Raw genomic sequence first — 18970 nt, forward strand, 5'->3', positions numbered from 1 at the left:
TATTTAAATGGCTCAGTACTTACTTTTGTAAAGAAACATTTGTACCTTGGGGTTATGTTAAATGATTTAGGAAATGATATTGATGATATTAAGCGACAGATGAGGAGTTTCTATGCAAGTGCCAACTCTTTGATTAGGACTTTCTATAAATGTTCTTCCTCAGTTAAAATATGTCTTTTTAAGGCATATTGTTCTGCTCTGTATTGTTCCGATCTTTGGAGTACTTACACTGAGAAATGTATCAATGATGTCAATTTTCATATAATAACGCTTTTAGAATATTGTTGGGTATTAGACACCGATTGAGTATTTCAGAAACTTTTGTCAGTCATTACATCATGATTTCAAAGTAAACAACGGATGGCCCGTTCTAATTTTTACGTTCGTTTAATCGAAAGCGAAAATCATCTCATCGCAGCAGCGTTATCTTTTGATATAATTCGGCACAGCAACTTTTGGCTCAAGATTTTCTCAGAATGTTTTTAAGCTTTATGTACTTGTGCTCCAAGTGAAGAGTATGTCTTGTTTTATTTTATTTTCTTGCAGAGTAAGTTTTTTTGTGTGTGTGTTTTCCTCTGGTTTTATGAGTACGCTCTCGAATTAAAGAATAAATAAATTATCTCCATCACAATTTCAAAGTCAACAACAACCGAACCCCAATGGTGTATGGGAATATGTTGAATACCTGGAAGTCACTTTGACTTACAAGAGTGAATTTACCAACATCAAAACAAATCTTATTAATGAAGTTCTTTGGTATAATGACAATATAAAGAATGAAGGAAGTGTCCTCTTTTATGAAAAATGGCAAAAGAGTAGAATTTTAAGGCTTAAGGACATCTGCAGTGGAACGATGACAGAAATGACTGGCCTGAACAATGCGAAGTACCTTCAGAAATTAGAGGAGGTACAAATAGACATGTGCTAGAGGAAATTAAGACAGAGTATGAAACACTCCAAAATCCTATTCCTATGATTCCTGGAAACAAATTCTCACTTCAAACATTCAAAATGAAGAAAACTATGATGTTTTAGACGTAGAGAATTATGGTATGACAAAAAGTGATGTCAAAACCGAGTCACTTTATTGGAAAGTAGTTGTTAAGAAAGGATCAAAATGGTCAAAAATGGGCTGAGAATTTAACTCTCACTGATAGTTATAAAGCTACTTTATTCAGTCGTCTTAATTCAACAGAAATTGTTAGTAATTCAGTAAATGATTTATATTGGAAGATTTTCCGTACAGGCCTATTCACAGAAAGCTTGGCCAAAACTTTAATTTAAGTGACGGGAAATGCCATATTGGTGGCCAAGAAGAAACACTGGAACACATCTTATCTGAGTGTAAATATGCAAAACAATACTCTATTACTTCCTTTGTAAAATACACAGTTTGGAACATTCGAAATTCGGTTAATTTTGATGGGATTAAAGTTTCCCTTCATCTCCTGTGTTATGCAAAATGTTATCTTTCCTCATGGATGAATACATTATATTTCACTTATAAGATGATGAACAAAGCTGAGGATTTTGTTACAAGGTTTTCAAGCCTTGTAAGACTTGAAGGAGAAGAATGCATCCTGAATGGACATTACGGGAAGGCTCCATTAACTTAGGAATACCCTACTTCCCTAACGGATCAATTTCACAGACCTGCCTTTCCTACAATGGCACTACAATAGCACCAGCTGGATTAGATAAACATAACAATGAAAATTCACACCTTGGGGATCAAAAGTTTTCTGTTTGTCACCCGAGTTGCTCAGGCAAGGACTCGGGTTTCAGGTACCATGCAAGTTAATGCAGTCGTCCCCTAATGATATATATGATGATCTTTTTAGTTAAGTGACTGATTTTTTTTCAGACAAGTTGTATTGTAATTTTTAAACATTCAAAGTTATGTAGATTTGTTTTATTTGCAATTTTGTTGAAATAAATTTTATCTTTTTCAAAAAAAGACAATTAAAAACTTGCACTCAACTGCTTTCCAAATCATTATCTATTAATCATTTGATACCACATGATGATCATCGATCGTTTTATGGCTAATTATGAAATCCTGTGTTTTAACTTGTTTTATTCAGCAATATAAAAACAGACAATTATGGATTTGAATATACTAGATTCAGGGTCTGTTGTTCGGATAGTCCGCTTCCATGCGCATTGTTATCAATCTTAATATCCAAACCTTACTTGTTACTGAGGCTCTATGTTGAATGCTTGTTCAGAGTCTGTTAGAATCCAAAAGGCGAAGACCGTAATTGCAGATGGTGATAAATTACAATTATGTGATTGAAATCTCCGCATGGGCGTGACTCTATACTGTGACAACAATATCACTTTAGCATACAAAAGTCAACTTCAAATATGCGGCTATTTTGCCGACTTCCGACTAAAAGTTGGTGACTCCTGTAATGTTCATGATCGTCCTTTCCAAGACAGTGTTCTTCATGCGCATATGTCGACACAATCGATAAATTTCCAAGAGAGTGCAATTGATGGCTGGAGTTACTCATAGATAGACATATTTAATCAAGTTATTTAACCACTCATCTGTGTTTCAAACAAAACTTGGAGGTGGATCATCAGACCAAGAAAATGTAAACTTCATGCAACATATATTTTGCTCGATAACGCGAGGGCTAATTTGGCGTCGAATGCTGTGCCTGTTTGTTTGGTGAGGTTGATTTATTCGTGCGAAAATACTGCCAGATCGACTTTATGTGTGAAATTATGTGCAGCTGTAAATTTCAGGTAGTGTAGTCGTCGGAGACGTCAACGCTTGAGATCAACCTGCAGCAGTCGAGCCAAAAATATACGCGTACTGAGGAACTGCTTGATTATCAAACCTGCAGTTCTGTGTTTATCCTTTATCTTCTAAGTTTAGGTTCGCTGGTATGATCAAAGATACACTGAGCCACTTAAAATTAATTGTATTTCTGGTTTGGACATCGTTTACTTAAGCATGATAGTGTTCTGGGATGGCGGCTCGTGTGGTGGAAGGGAAATCACTGCATTAGGATGACACTAAACTAATATGCAGTAGAACTATGATTTGAAAATATCAATTTTACGGTAAGCTGGTACAAACAGGAAACCGGGTACTTCTTCATGCGATGGTCAACGGTTAAGACCCCCGTGTGTAGGGTCTAAGCTGTAATTTGCGCTCTGCAATACGCTTCGCGTGCACCTCCCACCTTGTTGCACTGTACACAATTTGTTAAATTATTATACCATTGTGTTGTTTGAATACTTTCGACAATACGGTGGTTTAGGTAGTATGGTTCCGAGCTGGAGAATTGGTCGGCGCACGCCACAGAAAAATACGCAAAAAAGTTTATCCTCCATGGCGGTGCTCTTGAAAACCATGTTTTTCTTTTTTTTCGCTGTTTATCTGTCACAGTGTTTAATCGAATCTCGTGCGGGAAATAATCGAGCGTTTTGAGGTTCTTAGCCACACGACGCCATTTGTATCAGGGTGCAGAAAGTGAACTCTGATAAGAAGCGATAAAAAGATTCTCCAAAAACGAGGCTTTTGGCAGGTAATATGGGCATATCTTAGAGAGTGCATCCTAAAGAAAAACTGACATTACAGTTTCATCACATAAAATATATCGTTTTTATGTTGCCTATATACTTTTCAATGTGGTTGATAGATGAAAACAGTTAAAAAAGCAAGATAAAAAACTCCAAGAACAGATGCAACAATCACTTCAACGATGGTAGTAGAGTAGCTTTTCCAGTTTGAATAGGGATTAATAATGGTCAACTTACCGATTTGTTATCTTCAGAGCGTCTAAAGTGAAAGAAGTGGAAGACTAGGTTAGCAAGGACTGTGACCTGTTAGCGCGTCTTTGACAAATGCCTGTACGTCTGAGAGTAGCTTGTGTTGCCTGAATGGCAAATGAACGAGTTTGAGCCCAATTTATAGCCATGCACAAAGATTTCCCTATTACAGATAATTATGGGTAATGGCAGTTAATGACGCCCATGTAAGGACAGTATCCGAAGATTTGACTTATATGGGCATCACCCCATGCTACGGTGGACATGTACAAGTGGAGTGAATTTAATACTGAGGCTGAATGTATGCAAGGACGTATTTTGTTATTTGTCATACTTTGTTTGTCTCCTTTTTTGGTGACTTGTTCTCAAAAATCAGTTAACTGCCGTCACAATAACATGCTATTATTGGGAATGGCTTATCATAAAGGAACCATGTTGACCATATATAGACATCATCAATTGCAGGCAAAGAGGACATTAGTATTGTGAAAGTTTCGTTGCATTAACTGAAATCACGTATGCGGTCATACATTTTGTTCGCTGCTCTGTGTCTCCTTCTCTGCTGTTTATCCCCAAAGGAAAATTGGCAAGAAGCAATGATTTTATGCAACTTTGTATGTATTATCGAAGTTACTTGTCCATGTCCAGAATTATACACACATGAAATCAAAAAAATCTTCGACTTCTGATCCTAATTATGACAAACGATTCTGAAGACCGATCAATTGATCAAGTTTTGAAAATTACTATTAAAGGGAGAAAATGTGTACTCAATTTATTTTGTGATTAAAAGTCATCTGATCCAGACATAATAGATATGTAAGGAGGAGCCAGGTACTGAATCAGATACAAATTACGGTAGCTCCCTCCCACCTGGCATGTTATATTGAACACTGAACATGGAAGAAAATCAAAACAAAATCTTAAATATTTTAATATTTTAAGATCAGATATTGCAATTGTATCAGCCTCTTTTTACTCCGCTTGAGTATTTCCAATTTTTTACGCCAACTTCCACTAAATTTCAGGTTTTCATTCATTCAGGTTTCAATGTCATTTCCCTTTATTTACTTTGTTTCGCACGAACGTGAAAAAAGCCACGGCTGACCGCTGCTCGTCTACATCGACGGGTGGAAAACTTGAAGAGATCTTTTCAGATTTTTGACCGCCATCTTTCAATCGGTTTTAGAAATAAAAATGTAACTGCGACCTTATGATGGAGCTGTCAGGTTCGAAAATACACAAGTGCGCATAAATCATGGGTCACGCATTTATATATGAAGTGTACTATTTTCCATGTTCCATTAAAGGGAAGTTTTGCAATTTGGAGGGGGCCAGTGGAACTTTCCATAGAGGGAAAAACTAATGGGCAGGAGTTGCGAATAACTTTTGCTTCCTTTCCAAATATTAAGTTCCGCTATCCCTCCTAGAAACTTTGTCAGTTTGAGTTAAATCTCCTGCCAGACTCTTTCTACTCCGGGGTTGAATTGAATTTAAAAAAAAAACAATGTATGTGCAAAGAAGAGGGTACAGTTATAAACCTCTATATGAGATTTGACGGCACAATTTAAACTGTGTAACATGTACTTTTTGTAACCCGCAATCACGGACTTGGAGACAATTAGCGTCTGGATTGTCACCCTTCGCGTTAAGAAATCATTCTGCAATGACACAGTCCACGCATGCTATAGTGTAACCGAATTAAATGTGAATAAAACTTAAATACATGTAACTGAACTGAAGTCAATATGATATACCGATAAGAATACGTGGCGTTACAGTGCATTGGGTCAAGCAAACCGGGCCGCATGAAGTTGTATGACGAAGAGAATCGTCATACCGTGCATATATACCAGTCTATGCTAATAAAGTAATGGATTTGAACTAAGTTTTGACAGTTATCACACAAGGCATTGCTGTGCTATGCCACTGTGACAACAGATAACAAACTGTATCAAAATAAATATGTCGCTTTTTGCACCAATATTGGGACCCGCCACAAAAATGCAAGATGCATATGTATGACATGAGGTTACATCCTTGCACAAGCTTTCAAACTTTTGGTTCTGAAATGGCTTGATGATAACAGTGGATAGGTTGCACAGCCACGTAGGATCATATAATGGGCAAAATCAAACGACGTCAAACAGCACACTCGTGACACTTGATTATGTCCTTGTACTAACTTTGAAAGAAATTTTCCAGGCATATTTGAGTTGCGGCTATCTCACATGGAAAAAAATTGAATTAATGGCGATTGGAAGGGTACAAAAGATTATACATTCAAAATAGATTTGTGAAATGGGTTATATCTTTGCGTCAATTTGAAAGTAATAAATTCGGCTATGTCTCAGTTCAATCTTTATATGAAATAATTTTTAAAAATGGCTGTGTACGTGCAAGACAGAGTTATCACCGCGTTCAAACTTGGAGACTATTTATAGATGTTCCAAGCTTGTCTAAGTTATGGCTCTTAGGCATGGAAACGAAATGAAAATTCGACAGTAACATGAACCAAATCAATGTGTATATGACAGACAGGGTTATGTCCTTACGCCTAATGACAAAAAATGGTCAAGCCATATTATTGAAACAAAATGGCTGTCATGTCGCCATGTTTAATCCGTAAGAAAGTCAAAGCATGTCTGAAGTGATGGCTCAAGACATGGAGAACAATTGAAACAAAATGGCCGCCTTAGAGTCACACCGAATCTATCACGAAACAAATTCATTTGCATATGCGCTGCATAGCTTTGTGTTGTGAAATAAATCACTCTATTAACTCGAAGCAAGTTTTGTAAAAGTAAAACTCTAGCCAAAAAATTACATAAAAGGACAGCCTGTCGACATAATTGGATCTTATTGCCAAAAAATTGGTAAGCATATGTATGATACACGGTTATGTCTTTGTACCAACTATAAGAAATCGGGCAGGGTATCCCTTAGAAATGCTAACAGATTGATGAAAAGACGGACGAAAGCACCCACGAATATGACCAAAACAGTTAGTCCCCTGGGGCGTCATCGGAGGAGGCTTACAAACTGCAGACCAAGTTGAAGAAAAGTCCCTTACGTATGTTAAGACGACACAATGTGATGTCTCAAACTTGGTGGCATTCCAAGTCGCGCGCCAAAGTCACCGTGTGTCACTGTAGTGCAGCTCCAGTTAATCTGACACCATGTCGTAAATAACCGTCTTCTGCTGCCGAATAATACAAAATTAAAACCAAAAATATGTATGGTTAAAACACAGACAGCTCTCTACTGCCTATGACTAGAAACATATTCCTGGATATGGGACCTTGAGCAAACATCGCTATCTCGAGTGCCTGCTCCCCATCAGGGTCATAATGAAACGATTTCGTAAATGCAGAGTCTATGCCTGGGTATTTAAGGCTAGAACATTCTTTGTAACATCAGACAGTAGAGAGGAAGACCCCATTTCCGTCTACAGTTTAACCACACACCAACGAGGGCCTATCGTTACATCAACACATTTACAAGAGCAATAGTACTTTCAAAGTTTCTTTTTTCATGGAGTTGTTTGATTTATGTCCAAAGGCTTGTTTTTAAGTTTCATCTTTCAAAGAGTACAGTGTAAAGGAAACTGTTAGACAGAATTCTCGGAAACATGAAAACTTGGGAACTAATAAAAATATCGACCTATATTTTTTATCTTTACTATCCAAAGTCTACCAGCTGGGCTACATAACAATGAAATAACCGTTTCCTTCATCAGACGCCTTTTACGGTGGAAATTATGGTCGAGATGATTATCACTGTCAAAGGTAAGTTTTCGTGAAACAACACACCGCAAAAGTTTGTCTTTGTTGGAAAGTGTACAAACCCATGGTCATAAGAGAATCTCTCTCGTTTGTGGACAAACGTAGATCCATCAGACATTATGTTAAACACATGCAGTTACAGATATACGGCGAAGGCCCCTTGTTACCTAGAAAAGGGGGCTCCGCCTTATATGTTTGCCCCAGACCGGTTTTTCTTGAGCTTGTCTAAAAAACTCCAAGAACTTAAACGGAATACCCATGGGCCGGGATAAAGTTAGCTACCCGAAATATCCTCGTTCCCCTTCAAAGTGCGGCAGCCCTTTTATTTGTTTACTTTATTTACCATCAAATTGCAAATTTCGTGTCCCCTGTGTGCGCGTAATAATCACAATCATACCCATTCAGAATTCGTTAATACAGTTGTTACAAACACAGACACAAAACAGCACAGAACAGAGAGAGCGTAGTACCGGCACACACAACAAAGTCAAATCCGTGAAAGAAAGATATATAGACCCCCGGCAAAAAGACCAAGAAGCATAATGATGGGAAGTCACGCAAAAATCTTAAGTCGGCAAGCAGGACTTCATGAAATTTCGCATGAGAGGAAAGGGTTACTCAAAATGCCAGAGGCAATTCTTCCGAGCCCGCCAATCGTAAATAATGACGGCTCCCTTATATCATTGTTTTTTCACTGTCATGAAGTGAAGATATTACATAATGCATTGGTTTATTGTATATAAATATATCACATCATAGTCGCTAGTGGTTGGGGTCACGGCGAAGGACCCCGCAACCTAGAAAAACGGGTCTGGTGCAAACATATAAGGCTGAGCCCCTTTTTCTAGGTTACAGGGGCCTTCGCCGTATATCTATAACTGCATGTGTTTAACATGATGTCTGATGGATCTACGCGTGTCCACAAACGAGAGAGATTCTCTTATGACCATGGGTTTGTGCACTTTCCAACAAAGACAAACTTTTGCGGTGTGTTGTTTCACGAAAACTTTCCTTTGACAGTGATTATCGCCTGTTCTCGTGTCGTGTCAGCATTCTTGTGAAATTTAATTATATAACCATGACTTGCCCATCGAATATTAATTAATCGAGCTGAACGACGTGACTGCCCACAAATGCACAGTAATGGTGTGTTCACATGCCAGTGGATATGAATATTTACAACTCTTGATGCAGTACTTCTTGACATTCACCAAAAAACAAAATTCATTATGTATGCAAATTAGAAATTTATTTAAACGATATCGCTAAGTGTCATTGAATTGTATCACAGCCCTGTGCGATCAACATCTGTACCGAGTTTCATCAAATCTGATGCGGTATTTCTGGACATATCAATCTTTAAGTTATTAGGAAAGTTCATTAAATACGCAAATTAAAATAAATTAACATATCACTGATAAACTTCTTTATTCATTTATGTGAACTCAACATCTGTACCAAGTTCCGTAAAATTTGAAGAGCTATTTCTTTACATATCAGCTTAATTACGAAAATTCATTAAATATGCAAAGCAGCGGATAATTGACATGATGCTGCTACATATCTTTGCACGCCATTACACTCACTTGTGGAAGGGACAAAATCGCTCTTTTTAGAAAAAATTTATCAAGACTTAAAAATTTATCAAGATACCAAAAGCTAGTTGTGATGTTTGACTACTTTATCAGGGAAGTAATTACGATCACTATTGAACAATTTACCTATGGGCCCCCATTAGTCTTGTCATGTCCATTGAAAAAATCCATGATTTTTGTTTGAGACGTGATGTAACTGATTGACCTGGTTAGCCATAATGGAGTTTGAAAACGTTTTTTAGAAAAGTTCTCTTAAACGAGTATTATTTTCAAAATTATTCGACATGTCAAATGAGACTGGGACTGGAATAATTGTGACAATACCGTGCATGAGTGCTCTGATATATTAATAGTGTAGATTCGAGTAAAATGCCTTTCATTGCCTTGCATCGCCTAACATTGAGATTGGTGCATGCTACACTCATACAAGAAAGTGACTGATTTCTGATAAAAAAAAACAGATCTTTTCGTACCATGGTGTTTACAGTGTCAAATTTGTCGTGTGTATAGATAGACCTGGTCGTCAACGTGTGATTTCCGAGAAACTGCCGCTAGACTTTGTCTGATCGCTTTTGCAGGGTGTTTCTTTGGATATAATTGGAGTAGACCATTGACCGTTGAGCTACGGGTTATACGTGAAACTCTCACTCCGATGAACCTTTGACTTAGCAAATTCTGTATGGAGCTTTGGCTAGGTCAAAAGGTGAAGGACTGAATGGCTCTGCTAATGCCAAGGATGTCAACCCGACTATGAAACAAAATACCGATACTGTATATAGGGTCTTTATAGGCATATCATGCAGACAAGTACTACGTGTGAAAGTAGGAGTAGACCGACCCTAGCATAGTTCATGATGATGTAAAATGTGCATGATGGTCGTGCACTGATTGCACAATATGCAGAAAGGCATATAAACGTTGAAGGGACAAAAGCCATAAGTGCTTATAATATTTCATCATTTGTTCCGTAGTGCAAAACTCTCTCTTATTCTGTAATAAAATTATATGTTTACATGAAAAACACTGACATCACCACTTTGAAAAAATTAACTTTTGATAGGGTGAAGGAGTTGATAAATTCGAACAATTTGAGACAGTTTCTATAGTAGAGATGTATCTCCATCTGGGTATTGTCCTTTAGTGCCATATCTTCAATGGGGAATATTAAACAAGTGGCGAATAATACTATTTAATATAAACTTGCCGACGTGGTAACTTCAGACTGTGGCGTATGAAACTTGAGACTGCTGGTAGTTAGATCGCTCGCGCGACGAAACTCCTGCGTTTGACCAAAAGCTTCCCCCGAAACAAAATGTTGCAATGTAAAAAATATGACGCACCAATTAAATGATGGATTGAACTTCCCGAAAACACGATTTTTCAACTTATTGGAAGTTTTCACAGCTCAAAGGTTCTACCATAGAGCTTTTTGAAGACTTAAAGTGTCATATATGCTGCAAATAAAGAAATCAACCATTTCAGCGTTTGTCGATATATTTGTTTGTTATGAATGTTTATTACTGAAATAGCGTTCTGTGATTGATGATAATATCTTACTATCTTTTGCCGTCACTTTTGTACAGGAAGGCTTGCTTACTATGCGCCTCGAAAATTAAAGACTTATACTTTGCTCAAACTTTCCTTAAACTTTCAGCCATTGTCTTTCAAAATGAAGAAAAAAATCGGGGTCAAATTACCCAAATTTTACACATATTTGGTATTTTTATTTTCCCCAGATATCATTATTGATCTCAAATTCTCGGATGAATGTGAAGGGTAGGTTCTGGAACCTGTAAAGCAGTTTATAAAAGAATCATCGGTTGTGGTACGTTTGATTATTAGCAAAAAAGAACATTATTGAGGTAAATTTCCGAAAAATTCTTCAGGCCTACGACTGCAGGGAAAATCACTATCAGCGACAGCGTTTTCCATGCTGTTACGAGTCCCCATGCCAAGTGCTGATGGATGTATTTTGATAGGTCGGATACAAACACACGTTTTGTAGAGAAAGTTTCTTTATTAGTATGCACACCTATGAATACCTTCATTGGGTCTTCTTCAACTGGCTGTCTTTCCCCGGAGTAATTTCCATACAAGAAATACCTGACATTGTTATTTTTACCTCGCATAGAGACCAAACAAAATCTGTCTACCGCCAGAAGTTCTCTTGATCCAGGATAAAAATCTGTCATCATTTTGATGATTATTTCGTTGAACATTAATCAGGCTGAGTAGGGTGACGGTGCAACTGATTAGGAGCATAGGCCGAGTCAGTGTCAGTTTTCGGGTTGCTTCGGCAATGAACCGGTCGCACTCGAGGTCTATGAATCGGCTGAGCTTTTTTCAGGTTGATTTCGTTTAGGGCTAGACTTGCTCCAAGCCTGTTGGCATATAAATATCAAAACAAAACTTCAGCAGGTTGTCAGGCTAGGTGGTAGGTTGTTGCTTAGATCTTTGGGTGAATGCCCTGGTACTTTAACTACTCTGACGAGATAGCCAAGCGACTTGGGGCCAGTCTAGTTTACGGCCTACTATGTTTCGGCCGATCGAAGGACCATGCCGAGTTTGTCGATCTTGTACGCAGGTATAGAATTACCGTGTAGGAGTTGTTAGAGAGTTCAGTCGAAATTGTTTGTCAGGAAGGGGTGTCTCTGATTTCTTGCTTTGGCCAGGGATATAATTAAATCCACAGATTGTTTTACAACTTCCTCCAATGATCTCATGAAGATGTTGTTCCAGGCGAACGACATTGGAAAAGTGAAAGACTCAAAATGAAGCGAAAAGTAGCTAGTCAGGTTCACATGTCTCTCTTTTTCCTCTTTACGTACAACCACTGCACCTCCCTCAAGGCACTTTAACCCTAACTATTGTGACAGCACATTACGTCGTCTTTACCTCAGTGACATCGGAGCTATACGGCTCACTTTTTGATGAAATTGTTCGACAAACTAGCTTTGGTGAATGTAAAAGCAGTTTGTGTAAAAAAGGCCGGCGATATTTCGCCGTTTCTTTTAGTCTCGCTTTGTCTCCTACTATTAGTTCTTTCCCGGAAAAAAAATAGTTGATAGGGATAACGACTGTGTCCTCTGTTGTATTTTTTAATTGCAATGTCTACAATATTTCATAGAATGACCACAGACGGACGATTTATGTTGGAATTTTGAATCCAATATCCTATACTTATCGAACTAAATCCCAACATTTTCTACACTCAACATTTACTTATAGGCCTACAATGAACGTGACATGTCTACATGTTTGATTGGCCAGTCACCAGATAGTTTTATTAGTCATGAGTGCATAATGAGGAATAATCTCAAGCATGACAAGAGTCCGTCAGTGACCTCCCTCTGGCAAGATCCAAACACAAGCCTCTTACAGTGCAAAACATATTACAACCAATACATTTTAGTAACCTGATAATATTACCATAACGAACATATAAATTCTCCAAGAAATAACTCTTTCTCTTCAAACGAAAAAACACCCGCTAGAAGTAAAATCGACGAAAATTATGTGTCATTTCAAAAGTCATTGCGTGATCCGCCTTTTCTTGCAACTTGAACCAACACATAATTATGCCATTCCTAGTTATAAATAATACACATCGCTCGAGAGTGCGTCAACTAAATATAATACCCGTTGCTTGGTCTTTCAGAAATCCTGTGTTGAGTGGAAATTCAATAGACTTTCGATCGGATTCGAACTCACAACGTACGGCACCCAGTAAAGCGAAGATATACCAGTCAAAACCGCTCGTCCAAATCCCCATCCTTGAAAAGAGTGGTTCAATAACCGTGCTAAGTTGTTAAAATTATTCTGACTGCGACCCCCTCCACACGCTGAAGAGTTCATGAAGCATTCGCAATCCCATATTCGCTATCAGACTTCCCGTACAAACTTTATCAGAGCAATGAATACACCGCTTTACTGGGCGAAAGACAGCCTTGGGGGAAATTCTGTCCACCAGCCGAGCTATCAATCCAGTGTAGAAAATTCAGAATTTTTTCGATCGGAATCGAACTCACAACATACAGCACTCAGTCACCTAGCGAGACACGACAGTCAAAACCGCTCGGCCAAAAAAGATCGGTTAAAGTAATAAATCATTGACTTTACAACAATATCCGTTGCAACACAATATCCGTTGCAAGATGTGTTTTCTTGGAAGTCCGGAAACTGAGAAAAGCCGTGATCGACTGTGCCCTGGTTGCAGGTTTTCACATTAACTTTCGAAAAGAGGACAGCGAGCCATGCCTAGTGTAGGCTGGTATACGTGTACTAAAATACTAACGTTCTTGAATTCTTCTTTCAAATTGCAAACGTTCAGTGCCGATTTGCGAACGATTTTAAGACACCAATATTTTGATCAGATCTAGAGCAGTAAGCTACTGTCTGCTAGACACAGTCACACACTAATTTACATGTATTTTATGCACTGCCCAATTGGTTTGTAGGTGACCAATACTTTAGCTAAAAATTTGAAACAATGACATAACATGTTTACTAAACCGTCCTGTAAATTGCCATCACAATCTTGATAAAGCTCGGAAAAATATCAGAATGGTACGTAGGCCTAATCAGAACTCGGACAGGTTGTCATTGACGCGCTCAGTTTTTTTTAGTTATCGTCAAAATTGTCAAGATATTTGACCACTCCAGTCACAATGCAAACTTAAACTGTTAGGAACAAAGCCAGCATACTTCCGATTGAGGTATGCTGGGGTATCTTTGATGAGCGCAAGTTGGTTCCCGATTAGAAAAAAGGCGAAGGCATCGGAGTAGAGCCTGCGCAGTAGACTGGGAATGACCCGCAGCTAGCTTCTCACTGATCTGGGGTACCGTTCACTCAGATCACACGTTTTCACACATTCAAGGATAATATCAAAAAAAAAGAAGTTACTTATATCACAATTGCAAAAATCACATATTTCAACTAAGTCTGGACGTGATTCATTTTAATCAGCAACTTTATAATATGGTGTGAGTAGAGTATTTGTAGGCTTAAATGTGTGCTTTGTATATTGATTGTCTTAACTGTGTATAATTAAGCTATAGGTTTATGATGTTATCGTATACCCATGGTCATATGGCTCCATCCTGCTGACGTTTATCGTAAAATATGATATTTTATGATTAGCGTTATCTGTTTTGGAGTATTCCCGAACTACATTTTTAATAAATAGTAAACAAAGTAAACAAACAAAATTGCTGCTGCTTTCCACCTACAATACGATGTTATTCACATAAAAATTTGAAGGGCTTTGAGGAACAATGATCATTTCAGGTAGATATGGGAATATTACGTTGAATCTTATGTTATCCTTTGGGTATTTACATTGTGTTCCTTTAAAATTCTTGTAATTTTTAGACAACCTCTAGCCGTTCGCACGGCATGGTCTACCTCCTAACATGTATAGAGCTCATGGCGCGACGCCTGTTGACCCGGCAACTTTCAGGGTAAACGAACAAAACGGCCGCCTCTACGACGATCGGAACCGGAAGAGATTGGGAGCAGAGGAAATTTTCGATCGGTTACGATTGTAATAACATGTTGCACCATAATAAGTTTTTCCCATGCGACTATTTTTTAATCGCGGGATCCTCTTACGGGGAGGGCGGTCGAAGGAAATCAGGGGGTTGACTTTTACAAAACTTTTCTTCTGAGGGGGTCAAAGTTTACAATCATTGATTGGGGAGTCAAATTTTTACAAAGGTTTGTACGGAGTTATGGCAAAAAACGACAAAATTGACCAAATGTTATGTAGGTCATTTACCCCACACTCATCATGACCTGAGTTCAATTAGTCTAGAACATTCTCAAGGTCACTGCCCTTGATGACCTAACAACCTTGAATTCAATTAGTCATGTTTGGAATGTTCTGGAAAGTTGATTAGTTGTGTAAGGGAGATAATTTTAGAACAGTAATTAGCATGTCAATAAAAGTTCTAGATTGTTCTTATATGCCTTTATAAAAGGGACGTGCTCAGCTTCCAGTCAGACTTTTGGGATCGTGTCTCTTGTGTGTTACTAAACTCCAGCAGTAGTCATTCTCAAGACTTTTCAAGACCTTCACTGCCAACGCTGGATTTATACTGTGGTCTTTGTGCAGCTTCAAGCCTGCAAGCCAAAGGACTGTTCATTCATCCAACTGACTGTTACAACTCTGAGACTGGAGCTTTGCCGTCCCAGCTGAGATAAGTAGTCTGTACACTTTTAAAGCTTGTACTCTGTCCCTAACTTAGCAATTAGTTTTGTTTTCGTAATAAATTTTGTTTAAACGGAAACTGCTGAGTTCACCCTTTTGTTCGTGTTTCTCTGCACGTAACAAATTGGGGGCTCGTCCGGGATACGAATATTTTGAGCCGTTTGACAACATTTTGACAGCCTTTTCAAAACTACTGTATACTTTGAACTCAGCGAAATTTAATCATGGCGGAATTTAAACCAGAGGAAATGGATGACCTTGATCAGGACACATTTGATTCCCTCAGAAAAGACGACCTCATTGCACTGGCCAATTTCCTTAAAGTAGAAGTCAAAGATCTATGCGCAAGAGGGAAATACAGTACCGTATTGCCAAACATCTAGTTGATTTAGGCCAATTTGAGGAATCCACCCTGAAAGATTATGAGCCCGAGTCTACCTCTGAACTCAGAAAATTAGAATTAGAAATGCAGACAAATTTGGAGATCAAGAAACTAGAATTACAAATGGAAAAAGAGAGACAGGCATTAGAAAAAGAAAAATACAAATGCAATTAGAAATGGAAGAAAGACAGAGAGAGAAAGATAGGCAGGAAGATTAGAAATGAAACGTTTGGAGCTTGGACAGTCAGGAAAATTCTTCCCTTCAGACAAGTTTGACATCACTAAGCATTTCAGGTTAGTTCCCCCTTTCCAAGAAAGGATGTTGATAAATATTTCCTTCATTTTGAGAAAATTGCTCAGAGTCTGAGTTGGCCTAAGGAGTCCTGGTCTATGCTTTTGCAGAGTGCTTTGGTGGGTAAAGCCAGAGAAATTTACATTCAGTTGTCGTAGAGCAGGCTTCAAATTATGATTCTGTGAAGGAATTAATTCTCAAGGGCTATGAATTGGTGCCTGAAGCTTACCGTCAGAAATTTAGGGATTGTGAGAAGGTGAAGGATCAAACTTATGTTGAATTTGCTCGAACAAAAGAACAACTGTTTGACGTTGGTGCTCTTCTGAAAAGGTCAGTCAGAATTATGACAAATTACGACAACTTGTTTTGATTGAGGAATTTAAAAGGTGCATCCGGAGTGACATCAAGACGTTTATCAATGAACAAAAGGCAGATACATTAGAGGTTGCTGCACGTTTGGCCGATGATTATTCATTGACACACAAATCTTCATTTCTCAGCAAACCATCCCAGTCCTTTTCCTACAGAAACAATGCAGGTAATTTAACTCGTCCTTTTCATCCAAGAATTTTTCAAAGGACAGTAGAAAATCAAATGACAACAGTTCACAGAGTTCAAAAGTAACACTTCCACATCATCAAATCCCAAGTCTCAATCTCCTTCTGACAAACAGTTCGGTACACTTTCTTGTAATTATTGTAAGAAAGACGGCCATTTAATGTCAGAGTGTTTCAAATTGAAAAGAAAACGTGAAGGTCAAAGTGGTCAAAGTGGATCTAAGCCAACCGGCTTTATTTCTTCATCAACTCAATTAGAGTCTAATAATGTGTGCAACACATTTTCTGAGGTTAAACCCCTCTTATCCCCAATTAATGAGGTCAAGGTCAATTCTTCTCAAGATAGCATTATGGGTATTTTCGAGCCATTTATTCATAATGGTTTTATATCACTTTCTAGTGATTTCTCTTCCGCTACCCCTGTCAAAATTTTAAGAGATACCGGGGCCTTCCCAGTCTCTTTTGTTGGCAGATACCCTGCCGTTTTCTGAAAAGTCATTTTCAGGTTCTAAAGTTCTTATTAAGGGGGTAGATTGTAATGACTACATTCCTGTTCCTCTCCATAATGTCTATTTGTCTTCGGACTTTGTTTCTGGACCTGTGACTTTAGGTATTAGGCCTTTTTTGCCTTTGAAGGGATTCACCTTCTTCTTGGAAACGACCTTGCCGGGGACAAGGTCATTACTAATCCACTTGTGACTGATAATCCTAGTTTAATCAGGATCCAGAGCCAATTGAACAAGAGATACCCGATTTATTTCCTTCATGTGCCATTACTCGAGCCATGTCAAGAAAACTTCTGAGAATCAAATACTCTCAAAAATAATGTCACAGATGTTGACTAAATGACACCTTTCTCAGTCAGGTGTTTGACACGGATCATTCCGTTATCCCTCGTGGATTTGAAACTTCCAGTAAAACTTCTGCTGACCAAAGTCAGACATTCTCTAGATCAAATCTCATTGCAGAACAACACAAAGACCCAGATATTTTGTCTTTGTTTGACAGGGTAGATGATGAAGGTAAAACTTCAGATAGCTCTGTTTCCTATTATACAAAATCTGGTATTCTCATGCGTATATGGAGACCTCCAGATGGTTTGGTTGATGACGATTGGGCTATAAAACATCAAATTGTGGTTCCAAAGCCCTACCGTGCTGAAATATTGCGCCTGGCCCATGAAACCCCCTGGGCTGGTCACTTAGGAGTAAGGAAAACTTATCACAAAATTCTCAGTCACTTTTATTGGCCTAATCTCAGGCAAGATGTAACACATTTCTGTAAAACTTGTCACACATGTCAAATGGTAGGAAAGCCGAATCAGACCATTCCAAAGGCCCCTTTACAGCCAATTCCTGCATTTCAAGAACCATTTAGTAGGATACTAATAGACTGTGTTGGGCCCCTACCAAAAACAAGATCAGGAAATGAGTACATGCTGACAATAATGTGTACATCGACTCGGTTCCCCGAAGCCATACCACTGAGAAACATAAAGACAAAGACTATAGTGAGAGCTTTAGTCAAATTTTCACTTTATTTGGCCTCCCTAAACGTGTCCAGTCCGATCAAGGCTCCAACTTCATGTCTGGTATTTTTCAACAAGTAATGGATCAGCTAGGCATTAAACAGTATAGGTCATCCGCCTATCATCCAGAAAGTCAGGGTGCTCTTGAGCGATTTCATCAACTTTGAAAAACATGATTAGGACCTACTGTTTTGACACAGAGAAGCAGTGGGATGAAGGAATTCATTTTCTGCTCTTTGCTGTTAGAGAGTCATTCAAGAGTCTCTTGGTTTTAGCCCATTTGAGCTTGTATTTGGACATACAGTCCGTGGCCCACTTAAGCTCGTTAAAGAGAAATTCCTGTCTGACGACGATGATTGTCTGAATATTTTGCAATATGTGTCAGATTTTCGTACAAAACTCTCTAAAGCATGTGAATTAGCCAGAGAAAATCTTGAGTCATCTCAGCAGTCAATGAAAACCAGATATGATAAAAGCACCTCAAAACGGAAGTTTGAACCAGGTCAAAAAGTTCTTGTTCTACTTCCAATTCCTGGCAAACCACTCCATGCTCGTTACTTTGGGCCATACCTAATCGATAAGAAATTGAGTGATTTAAATTACATCATAATAACACCTGACGGCGAAAACAAAAACAGCTATGTCACATAAATATGCTTAAGCCATATTTGGATAGGGATAATCCTACTATAACTCAGCCTGTCAGTACCGTCAGTTCTGGCCATTATGAAGATAGTGATACTGAAACTGACTTGAGTGAAAATACTCTAAACTCAAAGCTGGGCTCGGTCAAGCTTCAAAACTCAGAAATCCTGGAGAAGCTGGAGTCTACAAAG

The sequence above is a fragment of the Ptychodera flava genome, chromosome 12, assembly GCF_041260155.1.
Source record: "Ptychodera flava strain L36383 chromosome 12, AS_Pfla_20210202, whole genome shotgun sequence".
Taxonomy (NCBI): Eukaryota; Metazoa; Hemichordata; class Enteropneusta; family Ptychoderidae; genus Ptychodera; species Ptychodera flava.